The 24840-nt window shown below is 37.1% G+C and overlaps 1 protein-coding gene across 2 annotated transcripts in view; it reads left to right on the top strand.

Annotated features, from left to right (window-relative positions):
• CPED1 (cadherin like and PC-esterase domain containing 1) overlaps nucleotides 1-24840 on the top strand; it is a 265116-nt gene that overhangs the window by 141435 nt on the left and 98841 nt on the right. The gene's annotated exons all lie outside the window — the stretch shown is intronic.

Here is a 24840-nt window from a genome sequence, read left to right as displayed (position 1 = left end):
GTAAGTGAATTCTACGTTTGCACTCGGATTGAATTGAGAGCAATCTGTTAACCAAGGTGAAAAGTGCCAAATGAAAATTGTTAGGAAAAACATGTATGCTCGCACATCCGAAGTGTGGTCTCATTTCCAGAGAGAAAGAGTCCCAGGCAGTTCTGTGAGCTGCCTTGTTGTGAGTGCTTTTCTTTGTAGTGTGGTGGCTGCTCCCTACACGTACTGTGCTCAGTGGACTTATTATGCTTAATATTGAAAAAAAAAGTCTGAGTGCTCACACTGAGTTATAAAACTGATTTTACATTTGAGTTTACATTTCCATGTTCAATTGTGCTGTGTTTCTTGGATTTGTACCTGAATCTACTCTGAAATTTTAAGCGAGGTTCAGTGGGGTTTATTTTAAGGAATTAGAGAAAAATTTACAAAGCTATTCTGTGGAAGGGATACCAGATGAGTGAAATTACAATTGCCTGAGTGGATATATTTTTCCTGGGCTTCTTGTATCATAATCATTCCTAAAAGCTGTAGTTTCTCTTGTGAGCACCACATATCATTTTGTAACCCTGTTGATCTTGGAGGGTGAATGTGACCCAGAGACTTTGTCTTATTTGGTGATTCTTTCCTCCGTTTCTTCCCTTTGTTAGGATTCCAGGTATAAACTTCTACATTTCCTCACATCATGTACCCTCAACTATAGGTGCTTCTGGGGAAGTGGTAATTGATGTTAGTGTATATCCTAAGTCACTCAGAAAGCATAACTGCAAATATGTCATGTCTCTGAAGCACAGAGGATTAGTAACAGAGAGAAGTAGCTGACTGAGTCTCAGTGAGTAGGATGAATACCGTGTTTCCTTAAACGTAATGTCCAGATAAGTACTCTCTCCCCCTCTCCCCATTATTTGTCAGAGTGTATTTTATGCTCCTGCTGTCCTGGCCTGATCACTCTTTCCCAGATATGCTTCCCCATCTGGGTGGTGGTAATATCCATAATCAGGTGGTGTATAGATATATAAAACATTCAGTTAACTATGCACTTAAGATTTGTGCAACTTATTGTATATAAAATACATATAAATGTATTTTGCTACATATAAATTATATATACTGAATATAAATTATACGTCAATAATATAAGAGAAAAGCATTAGTGGGGAAGTATGTGTTAGCTTCCAAGACATACTTCTCTTCTCAAATATTACATTCATCAGAAATAAGTTAATTATCATGCAATTACCTGAGACAATGGATTATTAGGAATTTGTTACTATAATATGAAGAAAAATATTAGAAAATTCTTGTGGGATATATCTTACAGATGATTACAGAAAAGTATTCCAGTCATTTATAAGAGTTCTTTCCAGAAGGTTTTAATTTAAAGTTTATGTGTGGTCCCACAGTAGTAGTATATTTTATAACATGGAAAAATGTTTAATAAGCACTAGTATATTTTTAGTCTTCCTTTTACAAACTGTCAAATGACTGAAGAGATAATGAATGAATAATAAGAATTGATTTAGGCACTTAATGAGGCATGAGTGGCCTCAGGAACTGGGAGAAGTCAATAACAGAGGTAGGATTTTTCTCACCCTACGGTCTAGTGACAGTACTAAACCAGAGAAATTTCCCTTATTTCTCCTTTATGCTTAATCTCATTAGAGTTATTGGGTTTCACTGCAAGCTGATACCATCATGAAGTTCAAAATACAAAGAATAAGAGATACAATTTTGGAAATCCTATCAATTCTCGGCTATTTCCAGATTCATAGCTAAACATACACATTATGAGACTTACGAATGTTTGGTCTTCTACATTGTTCTTTTCCTTTTTTTTTTTTTTTATCAACAACCATAGTGCCTTACTATATTCTTATGTTGAAGTCCAGAGTCAAGCCATTGCATATTAAATGGTAGACTGTTCTATTTGAACCCCTAAAGCATGTATGTGGCAAACCAAAGGAAATGAATTAAACTTTAATTATGGTTTGTTGGTTAAAGGGAAAAATTACATTTCTTCCTTATATTATAAATTAGATTTTATACTAATGGACTCCATTATTAAATTTTAAGCAAACCTAAAAGGCAGTCTATTTTAAAATAGCCAAAAAAGAGTGTTCAATGCATGGTTAATCAAGCCTCCTAACTTCTCCTTCTCCCATTCTCTCACCTTCTGGTTCTGAGCTATTCATTTTCCCCTCTCACTGAAAGACTATCAGTGAGGGAAAGCAAATACAAGGCACACCTGTCAAAAAAATCGATTACTTTGACATTTTGGTAAATAATAAGATAATTTAATTAATTTGCTATTAGGCATTTTGTATCATTTATATGATCAAATATTGTTAAATACCAACTCAGCCATAATTAACTATCCGAGTTTGGTGTCTGTTTCTAATTGTATTGCCAGTTGGAATTTGTATATGGCTGCCACAAAGGAAACTCTTACTTTAGTTATTACCAGTGAGGGAGAAAGGGCTAATTTATATGACTGATATAAAACAGCTAGATTTGGGGGCGCCTGGGTGGCTCAGTTGTTAAGCGTCTGCCTTCAGCCCGGGGCGTGATCCCAGGGTCCTGGGATAGACCCCCACATCGGGCTCCCTGCTCCGCTGGGAAGCCTGCTTCTTCCTCTCCCATTCCCCCTGCTTGTGTTCCCTCTCTTGCTGGCTGTGTCTCTCTCTGTCAAATAAATTAAAAAAAAATGTTAAAAAAAAAAAAAGCAACTAGATTTGGACCGAGGCTTTTCAACCTCAGCATTATCAATATCAAGGCTTGATAACTTTTTGTTTTGGGGAACTATCCTGCACACTGTAGAAAGTTTAGCAGCCTCCCTGGCCTCCATCCGGTATATTCCAAAACTATACCCTTTCCAAACTTTGACAACCAAAAATGTCTCCAGATGTTGCCAAATGTCAGCTGGGGGGCATTGACCCCAGTTGAGAACCACTGATATATACCAATAACAGGCCTGCTTTTCTACTTTCCACTAGTAAATCTATAGTGGATTTACTCAAAGTATGAATAGGTTAGAGGTAATCCTTCAATGCTGAATGTTGAAGAATCACTCTGCTCTTTTCTCATCCTTGTATTTTTAATCATTTCTATAGTCAGCGATACTACTATGACAGCTCTTTATTCATCTCATTAATTTGCCATCTTTTCTGTCTAATGTAATTATAATCAGAAATATGTGTTCAATTATAGAAAACATGATTCTTAATGAAACATAAAAAGTGATATAACATACCTAGACTTTTATTTCATTTTGATTTACCCATAAATAGCATAATGCTTTGCTGTTGGGAAGAAAGATTTAGAAAGTAATAAACTGTTATTATGGCTGGAATATGTCATGCTTCGGAATTAATAAAATATATTTATGTTCTAAGGAAATTAAAACACATATGGGGAAATATTTCTTTTAATATCTCTTTCCAAATCAAAAAGTTTTGACATGGATAACAATATAGCATCCATAGAAATTGATGTGTATAAATGATCTATGGTCTCATAAACATTTTGCCCCCAAAGTGTTGTGCCAGAATACGGCCATAAATAAAATCTATAGAAAGGTCGTATAGCAGAGGCGTAGGAGACTACATTTCAGGGATCCATTTGTTAGAAACAGCCTTCATTTTAAAACAAATTACAATTACTAAAGGGAAAATACCAAGGAAAGAAAAAAAAAACCCATTTTAAAAAAAAGTTTTGTCCAGCATTTAGCTATAGATTTAAAACTGACATTTGCTGCCTTATTAAAAAAAATTAGTGATCTATGTGCTGAGCTATTAAATAATGTGTAAATGACTCCAGTTATAGCATTTGGAAATCCTTTATAATTTTTCCATTTACTTTTGTACTGTTTTTCAATGCAAAGGTTACAAAACAATGCATGTGATAATTGTCTAATATTTTAGCTAACACCCACAATAAAAGAATAGAAGAGCATTTATCGATGACTACTTTAAAAAACCTTTGTTCATTTCCAGAGTTGTAATATCTATCAGATATTCATTTTAGTGATTTTTTGGTTACCTTGCCTACCCCAGTACACTGGAAGAATGTGATTCAATTTTTCAACAATAGAGCCTGTGTCATAGTGAAAAGTTCCCAGATAACAACTGTTTATTAATTTTCTGTTATGCATTTTGCTCTTACAAATATGTCATATGCTGTAGGTGATACAGTGCAACATTTGTAGAACTTTTATTATATGTCAGACATGATCCTAAGCACTTTACCTTTTTATCTTATTTAATGTTCTTCACAACTTTAAACATAGGTGATAACTGTCCCCGCCCTTAACTTGTAGAAGACGTAAGGCTTTAAAATGTATGTAATTAGTATCAAAGGTGGTCTTTGAATACAGGTCTGACAGACTTCAAATTGATCCCCTTAATCATTACTCTGGACTATAGAATCTGAAATTCTTATTACACTTATGCTCTAATTAACCTATTTAGGAAATTCATTTAGCCAGAATTTAACCTGTTAAGATTTAGGTAAGTAGAATTTGTTTTCATGGTCATGTACAATGATAATTTTTATAATGTTCTAGAATCATTGCAAGATTCTGAGGTCTTCATAATCCTTATTTTGATGAGGAGTGTTATGGAATCAGACTCTTCCCTTCCATAGTGTATCTCTTTAGAGCTAACATCTAATATTTTACTAGACAACTTATATATCCTAATATCTGGCTATCTTTCTTGGTCCCAATATTTAATCAGTTTTAATATTTTACATATTGGAATTCTACTTAGTCAAACTACTATTTTTATTAATTGTTAAAGTGTTTTTCAATGTGCAGGATTTTTAAAATTTTATGCCTGATGGAACACCTGGTTGGCTCAGTCAGTTAAGCACCTGCATTCAGCTCAGGTCATGATCTCAGGGTCCTGGGATGGAGCCCCGTGTCATTGGGTTCCCTGCTCAGCTGGGAGCCTGATTCTCCCCCTCCCTCTGCTGCTCCCCCTGCTTGTGCTCTCAAATAAATAAATAAAATCTTTAAAAATACTAATAATAAATAAATAAATAAAGTGCTTGATTACACATTAGCAATTTCCAGTTAATCCTTTTCACTATTTAACACAACTCACTACCTTCTTGTTTCTATTAAAAACATCCACAGTATATTTTTTTCAAAATTTAAAAAACCCTTTGTTCATGTATACCATGTAATACTGAGAAGAATGTACTGTGTAACTGGCAATTTGATGATACTTCAGTGACACCTTCATTGGTGTGAAAAGACCTTACTTTCATCCTTATTGAATCCTCACAACAAACAGATAAGATAATACAGGTGATTTTTATTATCTACTTCACCCACTCCTTTCTAAGAGAAAATTAAGTCTTGGGCTATTTTACATTTTTATACTCATTTACAAATTTATGTACTTATTTCTATTTATTTCTATTTGTATTAATTAACTTATATATTTATATTTAATTTTAAGGGTTTTATATTTTGGTGGTATGCCTCAAAGGTATTAAGAACAAGTTCTTCACGTGTCAGTTTCCACCTTTGATGATTTATTATGATATCTCTCTGACTTTAATGAGTGAAAATTAATAGGTTCTGGAATGCTGTGATTGAACACTGCATTTAGTTCTCACACATGTAGAAGAGAATGTCTCCACTGTAAATGTCAGAATTCTCTCTTGCTCTATGAACAGGATGAAAGTCAGTTTGCTCTGTCAAGATTATTTTATTAGAACAAAATTTGCATCTTAGCAAATTATGTCAGGCCATTTTCCTAACCCAGTGGTTAAAAGCCACGGACTCCAAGGCTCATCCCATAATTGCTATCAGGGAAGCCTGGGTTTCAGTCCTGGCTCGCTTCTAACTGGTCTAATTTGTTGTGTCTCCTAGTGCAAGGCATTTAAGCTCTCTAAACCTCAGTTTCTTTATCTTTAAGAGTAGAACTAGTGATAGAACCTGTCTCACAGAATTGTTCTAAGAATTCAACTAGATGGGGGCGCGTGGGTGGCTCAGTCCTTAAGCGTCTGCTTTCGGCTCAGAGCGTGATCCCGGCGTTCTGGAATCCAGCCCTGCATCAGGCTCCTCCGCTGAGAGCCTGCTACTTTCTCTCCCACTCCCCCTGCTTGTGTTCCCTCTCTCTCTGGCTGTCTCTCTCTCTCTGTCAAATAAATAAATAAAATCTTAAAAAAAAAAAAAGAATTCAATTAGATGATAAATATAAAGTTTTATCACAAGCCTAGTGTATGATGAAGTGCTCAGTCAGTATTCAATCCTCATCATCATTATGACCATCATGAAAACTCTTTTTGTCAAGATGCACTCTAGGGCCTACCTGCAGGTATATAGGGAAGGAGAAAAAGAAGAAAGAAAGAGAAGAGCAAAAGAAGTAGAAGCCAATAATATCGAGGATGCTGGAATTGTAAAGGAATTGGGACAGGAAGAACCGGTTGGGAATTAGAAAGGAGAGTGAGTGACCTGGGCTAATGCACACAGTTGCACTCATGAGTCCCAGGCACTTTGGCCTTTGTAGACACCTTCTTTCATGAAAAAAAAAATACTTAAAATCCTATTTTGCAACTGTGTCGATATAAAGATGAATATATATGTATACATGCATGTACTCACACATGCACTTTGAAGAGTTCAGTATTTTTCTTCTAATTATAAAGGAAATTCAAACATTTTCTTGGGCTTCTAAAATTAATACTGTGTGCTGTAGGCACAGTTCCCATTGTGCATAATAGAGAATTTGGCCCTGCTCTTCTACTTCACTCTGAAGGATGTATAGCAAAGGCATCCGTATTATTATCAATGACCCGGACTATAGGCATTCTTTCAAGTCTTGTCAGTTGCCCTTGACTTAAACACTAAGCCCTTCGCAGTTGTTTTAGGTTCTGTGTCCAGGGACTGAGCACAGCTTTACCAGCATTCTTCAAGAGCCTTTGTAGCAGCAAGGGGAGTGAAATGTCATTTCCACAAGCAGTTTGCACACCCAGACATTCTGATGGCGGTAGCTTCCTCAGTGGCCAGTAAGCATTCACATACATCTGAGGCTTGGGAATTTTTATTTCGCATTGTTTTCTTAAAAAGCCAGCAAAGATGAGAGGGGTGTGTTCTTTAGTTCATGATCTGTTTTAGTGCTTATATAAATTATCTTTCTGAGCTGGTGAAAAAGAGCTATGTTAAACACTCACCTCATGAGTTAATGTAACTTATGGCCAGATAAATTACCATTTAAATAAGAACTTTTGCTTAGCACATCTGTTCTCCATGTTTCTCCAAGTCACATCTGCTCCCTTTACAAGAAGAAACAAACTTTTACTACCATGAGCGCAGCGGCACCAATACGATGTGGAAGAGAATGAGATCTTCCTGGCTTCAGCATCTAGAAGTTTCTGAGTACAGCCTTCTGCTGTATATGTACACTGATTTTCGTTTGAAGTTTCTGTTTTGGCATTCTAAGAATTAGTCCCCTGATTTGTGAACTGTACAGGGAAATAGAAAAGAACCCTGACAGGTCTTTAAATAAAATATTCTGTTAGAGTAACCAGATTTCAAATGTGACATCTGAAACTTTGAGGGAGGCTGTGGCTAACAGGGAAGCAGATAAATGGGGTTTCTTTTTGATAACTCCAATTCCTGATACCCACTTCTTTGTGAACTTTAATTGCTCCAAAGGGCCCCTAGATCTTGTATCTCTCTTTCTCCACTTCTTCCCCATTTCTCAAGTGCAAACTAACTCTAGCAAAGGTATACAGCAAGATAGTGAGGATGGTGGTAAGAGGGGAGAGAGCATGGCTGCTGGATTAGGCATTTTCTAAGTTCTCCTCCCCCTACCAAACCAAGCCTAGAACATGACTCATATTTAAAAAAGCATTTTTGGCTTCATCAAACAACGGATTTTCGGCTCTGTAAAAGGCAAGTTAAAGCAAACGATTCCTGTGGGCCGGTGGTCTTTTACCTTTTGGAGGAAGCAGAGTACCCTTTTGCATATCTGATGAAAGTTTTGCCCCTTATTCCAAGCAATAATACACAAGCATACACAATGCTGTATACAGTTTCAAACTTAGAAAAACCTCGGGTAAAAAATTCTTGTCCTAGTAACTCACAGTCTTATGCAGAATATCACTAGCAGCAGCAAGCAGAATAAGGATGGTTTCACTTCTGGCATAAATAAACATGATTATAATTCAATTTATTGAGTACCTACTTTATCCTAGAAACTCTCCTGTTTATATATGTTATTTCATTTGTGGTTTTCATGATAAAAAAAAATAGTATCTGTATAACAATATACCATTTGGAATCATGTGTGGTTTTTCAATGATCTCTGTTAGCACGGAGAATCAGCAATTATTATGATTCTCAAAGCAAAATGCCACCAGATCTAATATTGCTTTGGAAATAAATATCTACGAGGAGCCACCTGGCCATTGTTTTCTTCTCACAGGCTCAGAAAGGGGTAATGAGTTGTAGGTAATGGTGGTCCTGGAAACACAGGGAAAATTAATAATACGTCATTTGGACTGTTTATATTGTCCTCATTAGTCAAAGCCATTGATGTGCTTTCTTTCATCAGGCTATAACAAATTGTTTTTTTGTTCAAAGAAAGCTTGGCCCAATGGCTGAATTAGGTAATGCTGAGAAAATTTCCACATGCATCTGACCAACTGTAACATTTCTTTCAATAGGTGTGTATTGTAGGAACAAGAATGAGGGATGGGGTATTCCTTGCAGATGGTTTCACGAATTGCAGAACTGCAAGTTGGTTTGACATATGTTCCCTGAAGGCAGAATTAGGACGCTTTACTGCCTGACATATTTAACGTCTTTTGAAAATGCTGCTAATTTGTCTTTTTTTTTCTTTTTCATCCACATCCTTTTTTAAGGCAGGACTAATGAGTTTAAAACATTGAACATGACCTCATTCTTCAAAGCAGACCAGGTCTCTTCACCCCAGTGGCCCCTCAAATCTTTAGGATCTCATTCTTCAGCAATGGGGGGACAGACTTTCCCTGACATTCCTGCGTTTTTACCTCGCCCCCACCCCACCCCAAATGCTTGAGAATGATTTTTCCATACCTCCTGAGTTATTTTAAAGTTAAATTACTGTTAGAGTTGAGAGACCCCAATTTCACAGGTTTAAGGAACACCAGGAAGGGAAATTTTTTCTTTAAGTGGAAAAACCTTTCTTAAATACTTTGATCAAAATATTATTTGTATGCTCTGATTTTGAGTCACAGTTCACCACTTACATGTTTGAGAACTTGGGCAGGGTTCTCATCCTCAGATAGGGATGTAATAGTACTGATTCCATAGAGTGGTTTTAAGGAAAAACTGAGTTAATACTGTTGGAGTTTGGAATAGTGCCTGACCACAGACAAAGCTCAATATACACGTTTGCAAAATATAAATAGACAGATAAATAAAATGCCTTCGGGTTGGTATAAGTAGGAAGTTTAAAATAAGCTTTAAAAAAAACAGGTCTAGTAAACTGAATTGGAGATTTTTAAATTGCTTATATTTAAGGATAGATTTAATAAGATATAAAAACATGAAGGGCTTTGCAGAGCAACCACCTGTGCTAAATTATACAATAAATTTTATAGTAAATGTAATAAATAAAACTTCTAGAATTAAGTATAAAATTTGTCCTGAATGTGTTTTAATTTCGATAGTTGCACAACTAATTTTGTATGTCATCATATTAGCAGTCTCGTTGAGATACTGAGAATTAGAGAGTTATTTCACAAAAAGAGAGGAAGTATTTCTTTGCCAAGCGCAGGGACATCCTTTCACAGATGTTATCTGGTAGATTCCATTAAAGGTAAGGCGATCAATGTTCCCTGTGCCGTTTTTATAAATGAGCAGCAAAGGACAAAGATACCTATAGTAACATCAGACAGAAGGTGTAACTATAATGTAATTTAATTTTTTAGTATGTATAATCTCTTTCAAAAAGCACCTTCATTTTTGAAAACCATCACTTCAAAAGTCAATAAATGTATTCATACCTGATAATGATATAAATGAGAAAATGTGTCCCATTCTATGCATTCACATCATAATTTCGACCCAAACTGCTAACCTCTCCCTGACTTGTTTAAAATCAGAATTTGTTGCAAATGACATTTGGGTATTTCCCAAATGCTAATAATACATCTTCACAGATGAGAAATTTGCCACTTTTGAGACTATTTAAAGTGTGTGGTATTTAACATTTTTTCAGGGCTTACCATATCCCGGTCCTCTTCTAATTGCTTTACATTCATTCATTCGGTTCTCAAAACAAAACCAAACACTGACAAGGCAGATACTTTGATAATGCCCAGTGATTTTACAGATGGAGAACTGGAGTTAAGAGAACATGCCCACAGTCACATAGCTTACAAGTAGCAGAGAGAACCCTTTGGGGAATCCAGGCAGCCTGGTTTCAGAGCTCTGCTACATACTAGCAACAGGCTGTGCTCCTTACAAGCTCTGCTCTTAGTCACTGCATCCCACTCCAAACCAAGATGCTGAAATAAATATATGGTTTCCAAAAGACTTTGGTCCCAAAAGTTAATTTGTAGGTTGTTATTTAGAACATATAGTTATTTTTTTTTCTATAGAAGAAAATTTACAAGTGAGGTTACGTTACAGAGAACATATAAAAATCCTCCTAACATATGATGTTTAATACAGTGAGAAGGGTCCTGAGGAGGGGGATGAGTATGCCAGGGGACCCTGCCATGATTTTGTGAGGGGGAAGGGCTCCAGTGGCCCAGGCCATTAATGGGAAAATACCAGTAGAGGAGGGTATGAGCTGCCAGGCGTGTCTCTAGCGGCAGGATTGACCAATAGCTCTGTGGGCAGCAGATAGATTTATTTTAAAGTCATTTGTGAATCTTGTATTCCAATCTCACACTAAACTTCAGAGTTGGGGAGGTCTTGGCTATCCTACCTCTCATCCTACATATGAATAAACTTCAATAACTTGCCAAGATCGAGCCTTGATAACTTACCAAGGTTCATTGCCAATCAGCAGCATAGTGAGGATGAGAACTTATGGACTGATTATCAAACCTTTGGACAGTTAGTTGTACCTTATGTAAAAGAACTTTTGGAATCTAGACCTAGACTTGTTTCCTGAGATCTTGAACCAGCTCCATATCCTTAAGTCTCCAATGCAAAGTTGCTCTTTCTAAATGTATTAAATGAATGATCAATTGCAAATTTGCTGACCACTCTGCTTGACTAAAAAGAGACCTCTATTTCTTCTTTAGAACATGCACTCTGCTATTTTCATACCCTTATTTCTTAAGTCTTAGTGGCATCTACTTGATATAACAAAATATAAAAACTATAAATAAAAATTTTTTGGTGGAAAAAAGACATTATATTTAGAGGTAGTTGTAAATCATTATTAAAAACAAACAAACAAACAAAACAAAACCTCCTTGAGAGTGATGTGCCCAAAGATGAGACTTACTTTGGAAATCTGCAAATCTTCAATAGCCAATCAACAAATACATTTGTCTACGTCAACACTGGCATAGAATGAAAAAATGATTCATGGAAAGCCCCCAAAATAGCATGCATTGCCTAGGACTTTCTGGCATCCTCTTTCCCATGCTAAGTCTGTCTGTGATCACACTAACCCCTCTGCCTGGCCCACAGCCCTCCTTGCCAACTGGCCACATGCTGCCTCTCACCCCTTTCATAACCAGAGCACAAATATTAGAATAATTTCCTTTGAACCTTGCTTCCTCTTGGCTTTTAATGTAGTCTGGCTCCTTACAAGAAACACTCTGGGTTCTGGGAGCCACAGATTCCCTTATTAATCACTCTTTTTTTCCTGGTTTGGCAAATATCAAAAGAATTTTTATACATCTCCAAGGTATTTGATACATTGTATCATGATTGGAAACAATGTCCCATTTCTTAAATATTTAATTAGAATCTGTCACTGCAATATGTGGAATATTAACTATCTAGCCCTTAGAAGGAGTACTAAGGTTTTTCTGTATAACAATAATAATATCGATTAATACTAAACCACAGTCATGTTCTATTTGATGCTTTCTCTGAGAACCTATTTCCTTAGATACCTTCATGTGTAACTGACCAGACAATAGCCAATCCATATTTAACTCAATTTAATAAAATAATTTGTGTTCCATGTTAGAAGGAAGCATCTGAAAGATTATATTCTTTTTAACACCATTATCCAGTAAGAACACTTTTAACCATAATAATAATTTCCAGCTGTCCTAAATCCTAAAAGTAAAGAACCAACCCCCCAAATGTATTTTGTTATTGAAACATGTGTAAACAATTATGAATATCTAAACCATACTGGCATTGGTTTTCAGCCTCTCTCCAAAACTGTAGGGAAAAAAAAATGCCTCTAATAAGTATGTTGATAGATACATCCTACTTCAAAAGTTGCTTTTGCAGACCCACAGAATAAAGATTTCACTTTTTATATTTTAGTAACAAATGCTATAAAGTTTAAATTTCATATTCAAAAAAGAGTAAAAGACATCCCTGCAATTCATCTTTCTAATTTGAAAACAGATTTTTCAAAACTGCCCCAAGATCCAAAGGTACAGAGTGATGGTCTATTCTCAGTGAGATCCCATTTCTCAGAAGATCAGAGAGGCCTCTGACTTGATCAAAAGATGATGTTTGTTTACTTACTTTTTGTTTTGTTGTATTTTGCTTTTTTAAAAACAAAGAAAATACATGGATTCATCAGGCTAAGTACATAGATTCATTATGCCAAGAAAGTATTTGAAAGAATATACATATTTAAATCTTAAAATGTTTAGTTGAAGTATATTTTTAAATGAAACCACTTATTTTTTTTTACCAGAATAAGCACTCATGACCTCATTCAAATCCTATCTTAAATAGAGTGGATTCCCTTACCCATTAGCATGGTATTGTTCGAGATGGTGAAATCCTTGGGGGTATCTTCACTATGACATTAGAGTTGGTTAATAATCTATTCCTGGAGCTTACTTTCCATCTCTGTGCTACCTCTTTGCTTCTCTTTCTCTCTCATTCTCTCTACTACTTGCATATGCATTTACACACACACACACACACACACACACACACAGAGTTTCTCTAGGCCAAAACCTAGATCTTTGATCACCTCACTTAGCAGAATGCCTAGAAGGCTTGTTTGTTTGTTGTTTGTTTTTTAGAGAGAGAGCACGAATGGGGGTGGGGGGAGAGGCAGAGGAAGAGGGAGAGAGAGAATCTTAAGCAGGCTCCACCCTCAGCGTGGAGCCTGACTTGGGGCTCTATCTCAACACTGAGATCATGACCTGAACCAAAATTAAGAGTTGGATGCTTAACCAGCAGAGCCACCCAGATGCCCCTGCCTACAAGTACAATTAAATGATATTTCTAAGCTAGATACAATATCAAATAGATGTTCTATTTTTTGAATTATTATGCTCTAGCATATATGAATAAGACCCTTTCAAAAATGTTAACATACATCATTACATTTATAGCAGAATAATGATGGTATCATTCCTGTCCCTGAAGGTTATCAAATAATGCAGTTTCTAAATTCTCCATGTTTCGGTAAAAAGAAAGCCCCTTTCTTAGCCTTAGACTTTCACATACTCATCAGCAAGACAGGTATGAGGACACTGAGAAAGAAGAGCTGACCAATGGAGCTTGTATTCCTCATGAGGACAGGCTACCTGCTCCCCTCTGCTCTCAAGGGAGGAAGGCAAAGGAATCCACAGTTTCTCCTCTCTGAGGTGATCGCCTGTGATGTTTGGATATGACTTCAAGAAGAAGAGAAAGGTGCTTGCTTACCTGGTTGGATGTCTGCTTAGCTGCAGGGCTTACGGAATGGCATTGTCCTACCAGACAGGGAGAAAATCTTTCTGAGACACTGCAGTTGGTGAGATTAGCCAGGCTGAGAAGGGCTGAGACTTAGAGGTTTATCTGTAGCTAGAGACACTGAGGTATATCTTAGGACTAAACGTCTGTCTCATGTCACAACCTCCAGAATCAAAGCTATAGAAGGTAGAAGAAACTAGGTTCAAAAGGCTTATCAGGAAATCAGCATGGGATTAAAAGGTCCCCGAAGATTTAAATATGTCAGGCTCCCATGGAAAAGGTAGCTGAGACTCTGGGCTCCAGACAGCTGCTTCATTGTCAGGACTGATTTGAGGAGACCCCATCTACATCAAGGGTAGACAGTGAAATAGATCAACCGTGATAACCACTGAAAAGGGATCTCTTCCCGCCCCCCCCCCTCCTCCTGTCTCCAATCAAGAGGAGTGAGTTTGGGAGTGAGTTTAGGTGTTGCTCAAACTGAATTTCTGTCTGGGGGCTCTGGGGAAGCTTGGGTTTCTAAGCTCATTCAGGCTGTTTCAGAAGTCAGGTCCTTGTGGCTGGAAGACTGGAGTTCCCATTTCTTGCTAGCTGTCAGCCAAGGGCTGCTGTCCGTATCCAGAGGTTACATGTGTTCCTTGCCACGTGGGTCCCTCTGTCCCTTAAGCCAGCAATGCAGAATCTCCCACACCTGGAATCATTCTCAGGATTTGTCTCTCTGTCTTCCCTAGACCTAGATTTAATCTTCCTAATTTAAGGTCAACTGATTTTGGGCCTTAATCACATCTGCAAAATTCCTCCACAGTGACACCTAGATTAGTGTTTGCTTGAATAACTGGAGTCATAATGTGTATACACCAGAGGCCAGGAATTGTAAGAGCTGTTTTAGAATTAAACCTATCACTCTCTCTATCCATCATAAATTCTAAGGGCTACAAATCAGTGGGGAAAGCTTTGGATCCAATATGAAATTAAACTTTTAGTGAATAGACCCAAGTCTTTATATTGAAAATGAGACTTTTATAACTGGCAATGACTAAAGTGTGATGACAAAAGGCTTTAATGTCATTAAGGGAGTCAGGCCCATTAAGAAAGAAGGTAGGTCAGTCAATGGAGTGGGATAGTAGTGGTAATTGGAAAAAGTAAGATTTTTTTTCTTATTTGTATCTTACAAGTTGAGACTCCTCAATCAAAACTATTACACATGATTAGAATATAAGCTCATGCAATAGCCAGTCTATCATAATAAATGTCCATATGCCACCTGCTGTACTTGGCACATCTTAACACTTCATATACATAACAACCATATGCAATGGGCACTATTATCACAGCAAACAAGGGGCAGACCTGGGACTTAAAATCAGGTCTATCTGGTTGTAAAGTTCATGATATTAATTCTTATACAATTAGCTGCTCTTAACCTACAAAGGTATTTTTACACCCAATGACAAATGAAGAAATCCGCTTACCCATAAAGTAAAATGCCTATTATCAGAGCTCTGGGTATTTTCATAATCAGATCATGTTCTGCCCCAAATAAATTCCTATAAGCCTGATCTACAGAGTATGATTAGGCCTTTAAACTTGTGTTATTTCTTCTTCCAGGATTAGCAGTTTCCCTGCATTATGTTTGCATTTCTTTGTTTGCTTTTTACCTAATTGAAATAATTTAAGAGACCATAAGGTGTTGCAAACACAACTCCTTCCAGAGGTGGGTAATAGATCTGACAGAATTTGACTAAAGGTGAGGCAACAGAAAGTGGCAGGGACTGTGGCAAATGGGAAGTGTATGCCCTGTTACAGGGAAGAGCAACCACTCAGCTCAAGATGATTGTTGCCATTTTGGAAATCTGGTTCAGTATTATCAGATCTTCTGAGTCTTCAAAAGAAATACAAATATATGTATTTTAATGGAAGAGCTCCCAAATTTTATAGACAGGTAATACTTTTTTTAAAAGGAACCCTCTGTCAGCCAAACGAATAAATAAAAATTCTATGGTCAGATTCAACTCATAGACCATCAGGTTGTGTATTCTGATATAACCCAATTCACTCATATTATAAACAATGAATTTAATCAGTGTGGGAGGTGGGAAGGATGTCAGTTGAGGAGAAGGGTTTTAATGGTTAGAACAATTTATATTACTAGTGTTAAAAACACAACTTGATCTGGATTTTAAAATAAAGGGGATTTGCTAGCTGATGTAACTGAAAAGTTGAGTTTTTTTGTTTGTTGTTGTTGTTGTTTTTTGCTTCAGTTGCAGTTTGATTCAGTACTAAATTGATGTTCCCTCTTTCCTCTCCATCTCACTGCTATGTCTTCTAGTTGTTGCTTCTCCCTCAGACTCCACCCTGGAGCCTTTGGGCAGTGTGGGTCTTCTCTCATGTCTAAACATGGCTATGGCCATACTAGACATTATATCCTCAGATCACATCCCTAGAAGTTCTTGAAAAATCTGCACAAATCTCATTATCTCTGATCAGATTTTATGCCCAACTATTTTCTATTGATTGAATTAAGCCAGTGGTATCTATCTCTAGAACTGGTAAGAGGTCAGTCTTCCAAAGCTCATAGCTAAGTATGGACAAGAATCAATTACCAAGGGGCACTTGGTGGCTCAGCCAGTTAAGCGTCTGCCTTCGGCTCAGGTCAGGTCATGATCCCAGGGTCCTGAGATCGAGCCCCCGCGTCGGGCTCCCTGCTCAGTGGGTAGCCTGCTTCTCACTCTCCCTCTGCCGCTCCCCCTGCTTGTGCTCACTTGCACCCTCTCTCTCCCCCTGTTAAATAAATAAAGAAAATATTTTAAAAAAGAAGAAGGAGGAGGAGGAGAAGGAGGAGGAGGGGAAGGAGAAGAAGAAGAAGAAAAATCAATTACCAAAAGAAGTTAGGAATACTCTTTCAGGAGAGGTGGGTGCTGGGAAGCAAAAAACAGTTTCCATATAGGGTTCATCTTCTTCTGTGATTACCTCTTCCAGGTTCTAGAACTTTAAACCTGAGATGGCTATGAAATGCCTACCTCCTCATGGACCCCATCCACTTCTCTAACTGCATATGAACTACTTTTATTTAGATAACTCTCTGTCACATTCAACATCTTTAATGTCAAACTCATTATTTCTTGCCCCCTCTTGACTTCCCACAACCTTCCACCAATTAGTCAAGGACCTTGGGTGCAAGAAATAGAAATGAATTCTGGCTAACCTGAGCAGGAAATGAACTTATTTAAAACATATCTGGTAACTTACAGAATTGAGCTATCGAGGGAAGACTAAAGAACCAGAAAACAGACAGGAATCAAAGGACGTGGAAGAAGCCACAGTGTCACACCATGAGAACCATCTGGTCTGGGTGCGACTCCTGACACCATCACTCCTGTTGCCACTGGACACACTCTCTTGTCCAGATCCCCCTCTTCCAGATCCTACAGGCTGCTGCGTCTGCCACTGCTTCATTCCAATAAATGAATTCAACACTGTCACTTCTTATTCATACCATTTGCTCCCAAATCAAAATCTTGGGGTGAGACATGCAGTTGGCCAAGTTTAGATCACATGTCCTTGTTCAATTTATCAAACAGATGGAATAGGAGTATCTGGCATTCCTAGCAGAGGAACTCTCCTAAATGAGAAAAGATTGAGTAACAGGTGGTGAAAGAAATGACAGATGTCTCCAATTCTGGTATTTTGTTGAACCTTACAGCAGGAAGACAGCTACTGGTTCTGTATAAGTAAGTGTGTTCTCATACCTATAGCTCTCCAAAAACAGACTTAAAAAGGCCCCCTCTGGAAGCAACATGTTTGCCTTTAAAGTATCCAAAGCATAGACCAGTTGACCACTTGGTGGCAAAATGAAAAATAATTCAGGCATCACAAGCTTGGGTGGACCCAATGACTTTTAAAAACCTCACTCATCTATATGCTGTAAAGAAATGAAGGGTTAGAAGGATATCCCACTCTCTTTTCCTACTAGATGCAATACTCTTACTTTCACTGTCAGTGTGTGTGTAAATACCAAGGAACAAAAATTCAGGACATTAGAAGTCTGATTTGAAGGGCATAAGATCCTGTGAGCCCTCCCTTTTCCAGATGACACAGGGCCTGCCCCACTGTTGGCTACTCAGCCCAAGGTTTAAAAGGGCTCTGGGCCAAAGCAGATTTGAAGGATCAGACCCACAGCTTGCCATCCAATTCCTGTCTAGTCTACTATACTTCTTGAGTTCACGTCCGTCTAGATCTTAGTTTCTTTAAGTGTCACTGATTGTGTGGGCACATTGTAGGGGCTTATGATCCCCTCCCCCATTTTTACCAGGGCTCACTGCCCTTACTAACATCAGCCACCTTCATGTTTCTTTCATTCCTCTCCTGTCACTACTTTTCCTTATACTAGTGATTCTCAAACTTGAGTGTGCGGTGCAATGTTCTGGAAGGCTTGTGAAAGCATGGCTTGCTGGCTCCAGCCCATTTCTGACTCAGTAGGACTCAGGTGGGGCCCAAGACTGTGCATGTCTAATCAGTTTCCTGGTGATGCTGATCCCTGGCCTCTGGTCCGGGAACTGTACTTTGAGAACCATAGCTTTTTACCATCCCTGAGCTTATGCCCTTTCTTTCTCATGTAGAAAGCACCTGCTTTTAGTAGCTCAGGTGCCTGCTCTTTTCAATACAGTTCTTCTGTGGCCCATTTATTTGCGTGATAGGAATGCCTGTTTCTTTACCTTTCAAAGCACTCTCTTGGCGTGTGTGAAAACACAAGTTTCTAGGTAATGTCACCAGGGAGACAGTTTTCCAGGGAACAAAATAAATCCCTTCTATGGTGCTTCCTATAACTTGACTTTCAGTCGTATATTGATCATTCTGTATTCTTTATGGCACAAATGTGGTTTTATTGTTTTTCTTAACGTTTTCTAACCTTTTCTACAAGTGATTCTGAACAATAAAGGTTTTTTGGTGTTTTATCTTGAATTCTCCAATACTGTCAAAGGCATTTATGTTTTGCACATGTAACATATTATATCAGATTATTCCAATAATTATTTTGATAACATAAATTATGTTTTTTAGTTTTATTTGCCCTTGTTAAACATAATTGAAACCTATGAAAACAAAAAGGAACAAAACAAAACAAATAGGAAAACTTCACCAAATACCAGATAAAAGACACATTATAGAAAGTAGTATATTTTGGATAAAAACTTTAAGAATCCAGTAAGTGCTTGTTTTTCTTATTTTGTTTTGTTTGTTGTAACCATTTTGGTAGGAGCAACTTCTAAAAGCAAAAGTACACTTCTTTTTGTCAAATTTTGAAACTTCTAACTTGTTCAGTAATGACACTAAAGGCTGTGCTCATTAATGGACCCGATTCATGTTTGGTGACACATTACTATATGAATATATTCAAATAATCTCTATCCCACTCCTCCTACTATTCAGTCATGAAAGAGTGATGATATGCTTAGGAATCATTTGACCAATCTGCACGTCATTAGAAAGTCCTTGTCTTAGAAATTCATCGGCTCTGCACTCCAGTTTCCTTCTCGTTCACTCTATCCCGGATCTCGAGAGTCCTTACCGGAGATCACAACACATCCACTGCCTACTTCTGTCCTCTGTATGATTAACTGCCACCAACTCTAAAGTTTCTAAGTTATTTTTTCTTTCTTTTTCTTCTTTTATAGTATTTGGATTGGGAGGAAATAAAGTTTTTATTATTCAGAAAAAGTCTTAAAATATTTTAAGATTGGAATTTATAAAGTCCAACATTTCTTTTGATTCTGGCTTTCACTAAAATCACTTGTGTTTCATTTGTAAAATGTCTACGTGGTCTCTTTGAGAATCAAACCAAAGTATGATTTCATGTATTTGTGGCTTTTATAAAGTCCATGCTATACAGAGTCATCCAAGTTGTTAGAAACACTGTCACGTACGTAGCTATTTTCACAAATCAACATCCGTCTTATTAAATCAGTTGAGTGAATCTGATTTTTTCACTTCAGAATGCTAATCGAGTGAACACAATCTACCTACCACCTTGGCCAATAGGTCCTCTTTGAGTGAATGGTATTTTTTTAAAACCACTAGACATTCCGCCACAAGACCACATTTTTCACAATGTTATTCAATGATACACAGGGAGTAGGTGTGGCATCAGAAGACCTGGGTTTTTGTGCTGGGTCAATCATTGTTATCTCAGTGACATTGAGATGCCACTTAACGTCTCAGAAAATTGCTACAATCTGTAAAATGGAGATAATAGTATTTGTCCCAACCTATTTCACTGGGTTATTGTTAAGAATAAAATGCCAGTCGATAGAAAAGCCTTTTGTAAATTAGAAGTTATTATTGAGATGAGAGATATTGCATTATATTCATTTATATGTTAGGCATACTGATAATTTTAAATGATCCCATTTATTCTTTTGGGGGGGTTTCAGTTAAACATTATATTCTGGTATCATGTTCTACCAGAAGAAAAGCTGCTGTTTTCTTTGATAATAAACTGAACTCTGTAACCAAACTGGACGAGCCTGTGTTGTAAAACAGCTCATGATGATAGTCTCTCTGACAGTTCCAAGGAGATGTTTATCTTTGAATTTTAAGAGGTGAAATTATTTTGGTTCCTTTTATCTTTAGAGAAATTCCATGTTTCCTCTTCCTTGTAAAGTTAAGAATCACGTAGTAAAAAAAATATATACAATAAGCTATGACATTTCCCTAAATGCTATAGGAAATAAATGTAGAAAAAGGTTCTTTAATGTAAAAATTCCTAAGTGTTAACAGATCATGAAAATCAGCAACAACTGTTGTGCTTCGGATCATGAACTACAAGGAGAGGGCAGATAATTCCACAGAGATGAAAAGAGTGCGTCTGGTGTTTGAGGTGTGGCCACATCTGACTTTCATGTCCTTTGGGGACACGACACATTTTGTGGAAGAAGAAAGTTCACGCAGCTGCCTTCGCTAATCAGTCAATATGGCCCAGCCCCTCAGGGAGGAAGGCAGAGGCAGCTACACCCTGAGACCCACCAATCTTGCTGATTAACAGCGAATATGTTAGTAAAGTCACCCTCTAAGTCTGTCTAGTCCATCAGGCCTAGAAATGTAATTTAGATGATTATCTCCATGCCCATTAAACCTTGTGACCTGTTGCAGTTCGTTTGAAGTCTGCCTGCTTACACTTGCTAATAGGAAAAAAAGAAGGATTAACTCAGAGGTCATGAAATCAGAGTGCAGCCAGGATGATGATGGCAAAAGAGCATAAGAAACTTTCCTCTGCCCCCGTAGGAAAGAGGAAGAACCTTAAGAATAAGGGGCTGTCAACAGAATTCATTTCTTTATGGAAAAAGGAGTCCTTTGGAATGTAACCAAGAGTGAATCCTTCACCCTCCACTAGTTTCTGCCTGTTCGTTTAATTTATAGACATCATATTCTAGCAAGGTGGGATATCAGGTTTAAGATCATGGGATTGTTGAAAAGGATCATGGCAGAGAGTCTGATTGGGAAACTTAATGCAGATAATAGATCTGCATCTATAGTTATTTGAGGCAGATGCCTTCACAGATCTGGGATCTGTTATAGAAGTTAATTTGATGTGAGGGGCGCCTGGGTAGCACAGTCGTTAGGCGTCTGCCTTCGGCTCAGGGTGTGATCCCGGTATTCCAGGATCGAGTCCCACATTGGGCTCCTCTGCTGGGAGTCTGCTTCTTCCTCTCCCACTGTCCCTGCTTGTGTTCCCTCTCTCACTGGCTGTCTCTGTCAAATAAATAAATAAATAATCTTAAAAAAAAAAGAGGTTAATTTGATGTGAAAGAACCTACTAGAAAACTTAAACAATTTTAAGGTATGAAAGAACCTACTAGAACCCAGTAGTTATAGTTCACCTCAAGAGTCTATTGCTTTTAAACTTGCAAGAGCTAAGCTCAGGTCCTGAGGTCCTTGCTCGATGCAGCTTCTCTGTGTATGCAGAGTACGTCATTACTGGCATACTTTTTAGACACCATAATAGCATATGTATTTATTACTGGTCAGAGTTTTTAATATGTGGAGAGAGTTTCTTGAATAAAAGCTATTTATTAGCTGACCTCTACCAATTGGATATTTAAACTTTCACTTAATGAAAATCTGAAATGAATTCTTAAAATTCACAGTTCTTAAAACATTAGTGGGACGACTATTTCAAAAGTCGTCTTCCCCATCCAAAGGATCAACATTCTGGATTCTCTTAACACACTTAAAACATGATTTTAGGGGTGCCTGGGTGCCTCAGTCATTAAGCGTCTGCCTTCGGCCCAGGGCGTGATCCCAGGGTCCTGGGATCGAGCCCTGCATCAGGCTCCATGCTCTGCTGGGAGCCTGCTTCTTCCTCTCCCACTCCCTTTTTTGTGTTCCCTCTCTTGCTGGCTGTCTCTCGCTGTCAAATAAATAAATAAAATCTTAAAAAAAATAAAATTTATAAAAATTAAATAAAACATGATTTTAATTGTCAAAACAAGTTCCTACATGATTTTTTGGAAACAAGACTATTTGTGAAGCTAGTCATTTTAATATGACAAACTCTACAAATGTTTCATGGTCATAAGAAGTGGGAAAATCAAGCTGAAGTTTAAAAGCTTAACTAGGTCTTTTTTATTTTCTAAATTTGTAATGGCTTAATATAATTGAAATTAATGTCCAATGCAACATCAGTGTATGTACACATATTTGCAAAACTCTCTGGTGAAACAGCTTTAAAATTACAATGATTTTTAAAAATATGAAATGCAACTGATACACAGGTCAAAATGCATGTATGAATGAATATTTGTTGAATGAATAAGTTTCAACATTAAATAGATTTCAAGTCATCACATTTTATAAAACTGTCAAACAAATGAACAAGCTGCCTATAGCTTTCATACATAAGTTAAAATTAGCTTTCATCATATTCCTAATAAAGTATTAAAATGGCTGTAAAAGTAAAATAAATTTATTAAGTTCTATAAGGAAGGTAATTATATAAAATTAACTTTAATTAAGAAAAAGCAACTTTATTATTTATACTTTTGAAATTTTTGGTCCCATTTATTTTTTTAAATGTATTTTTGTTCTTAAATACAGTTTTCTATTTTATATAAAGAACAGGATAGCACTGGGGCACCTGGGTGGTTCAGTTGGTCAAATGTTTGCCTGTGGCTCAGGTCATGATCCCAGAACTCTGGGATCCAGCCAGCAGGGAGCCTGCTTCTTCCTCTGACCCCCCTTTCCCCTGCCCCCATGCTTGCTCTTTTTCAAATAAATAAATCTTAAAAAAAAAAAACAGTATAACATTGAATTAGATTTAGTTTTCTTAGAAGGTAGCAGATAACCCGAGCTTCCTTGTTTTCATAAAGCTTGGATAAAATGTTTGATCAAAATATCATTTTCCAAAATATATATATGATTTTCATTTTTTAATTAGCTGCCAGAATTTAAACATCAAAAGATTCACATGAAAATCTGAATTTTCGTTCCTGGTCATGATCTGGCAATCCCAGGTGTATCTTCCCAGATGACAACTATTACCATCACCTGATTTACTCTCTATTTAGTTATAACCTAACTAACCTATAACCATTTTATACTCTCCATTTTTTTACCATACCTGTGAGCATTCCATGTGAGCCTCTGACCCACGGCAGTTCTCAGAAAACGGCCTAAATTTAGGAATTAAACAAGTCAGGTTGATGGAGGGAATTGATTTTTTTCCAGTCATTTGTTTCCATGTTTCCAAATTAAATAATCATTTATCCCATTCTTCTCATCTCCCTGTGATAATGCCTCATGTAAAACTCAGTAAGGACAGGGATTCTTGTCTGTTGTGTTCACTCCCAAATCCAGTGCCTGAGTAGATGCTTAATAAACATGTGTTGGTTGAATGAAATTAGATCTTCCATTAAAGGAAGCTACTTACTGGCCACAGGGGGGAAAAAGTCATTTTCATGGAATTTTTCATTTAAACAAGAATATCAAATATAATGCGGTCCCTGAGAAATTAATGACTGCTGTTCTAAATTCATTATTCTTGTATCCCAGTGCCTGACAAATGCCTGACACATGACGGACATCCAATAAATGTTTGTTGAATAAATGAATGAATGATCTCATCCATCTGTGGTGAATACGTCCAGAGAGGAAGAGGGACAGCCAAAGCGATGCTTTTCATTCTGTGTTCAGGAGAATAGTGCTGAGATGTGATTTCTCCTGGGCATTGGTAAACTGATTCTGAGTTAATATCCAAGATAGATTCAATTTTTTTTACAACATTAAAAGAATTGCATTTGAAATTTCTTTCTTTTCCCCATTAAGGATGGTTCCACTAAAACAAATGATTTTATCACTGTCTGTGGGGAGATATCATTTTCTCCATTGACCCCCACCATAACCTATGCTTTCCTATTTTACACTGACCACACCTTAGTGGCACTTGTATTTACAGCCATATCTCCCCAATCATATTTCTCCCTTGTCTTGATTATCCCTGCTACCCTGCAAAATACAGTGGTGCAAGGTTGTTGTCCAGCAAACGTGTGTTGAATGAGTGTATGAGTGTTGCAGAATAAATCCATTTGAGTAATATACATAGTTTTCAGAATGAGTAACTTAATTCATCAAAGCTGATCAAATGCCCTGTATTTAGGAGCATGAGACACATTATCAGAAAATCTACATTCTTGATATTCTTCTGTGACTTTAAGCAGGTGGCTGTACCTCTCTGAGCCCTGGTTTTATCATTTATGAGGAGTAGATAACCTTCATAGGCCCCCTCACCATAGGTCCCATTCTGCTTGGGGAAAAAAAGGTCTTTTGTGCTTCTTTATATAAATTTACACTTTTCGATTCATTATCAATTGACACACTACCTCAACAATTACAATTAAATAAACTTTACGGTAATATATATAAAGTGCTGAAAACAGGGCCCAACAAAGTAATAGCCACTCCATAAAGGTTAACAATTATTATTGTTATTATTATTATTATTATTATTATTATTATTATAATGAATT

The sequence above is a fragment of the Ursus maritimus genome, unplaced genomic scaffold (assembly GCF_017311325.1).
Source record: "Ursus maritimus isolate PB19 unplaced genomic scaffold, ASM1731132v1 scaffold_3, whole genome shotgun sequence".
In the NCBI taxonomy this organism is placed as follows: Eukaryota; Metazoa; Chordata; class Mammalia; order Carnivora; family Ursidae; genus Ursus; species Ursus maritimus.
The sequence above is the reverse complement of the archived record's forward strand: the minus strand, read 5'-3'. Positions and strand labels throughout refer to the sequence as shown.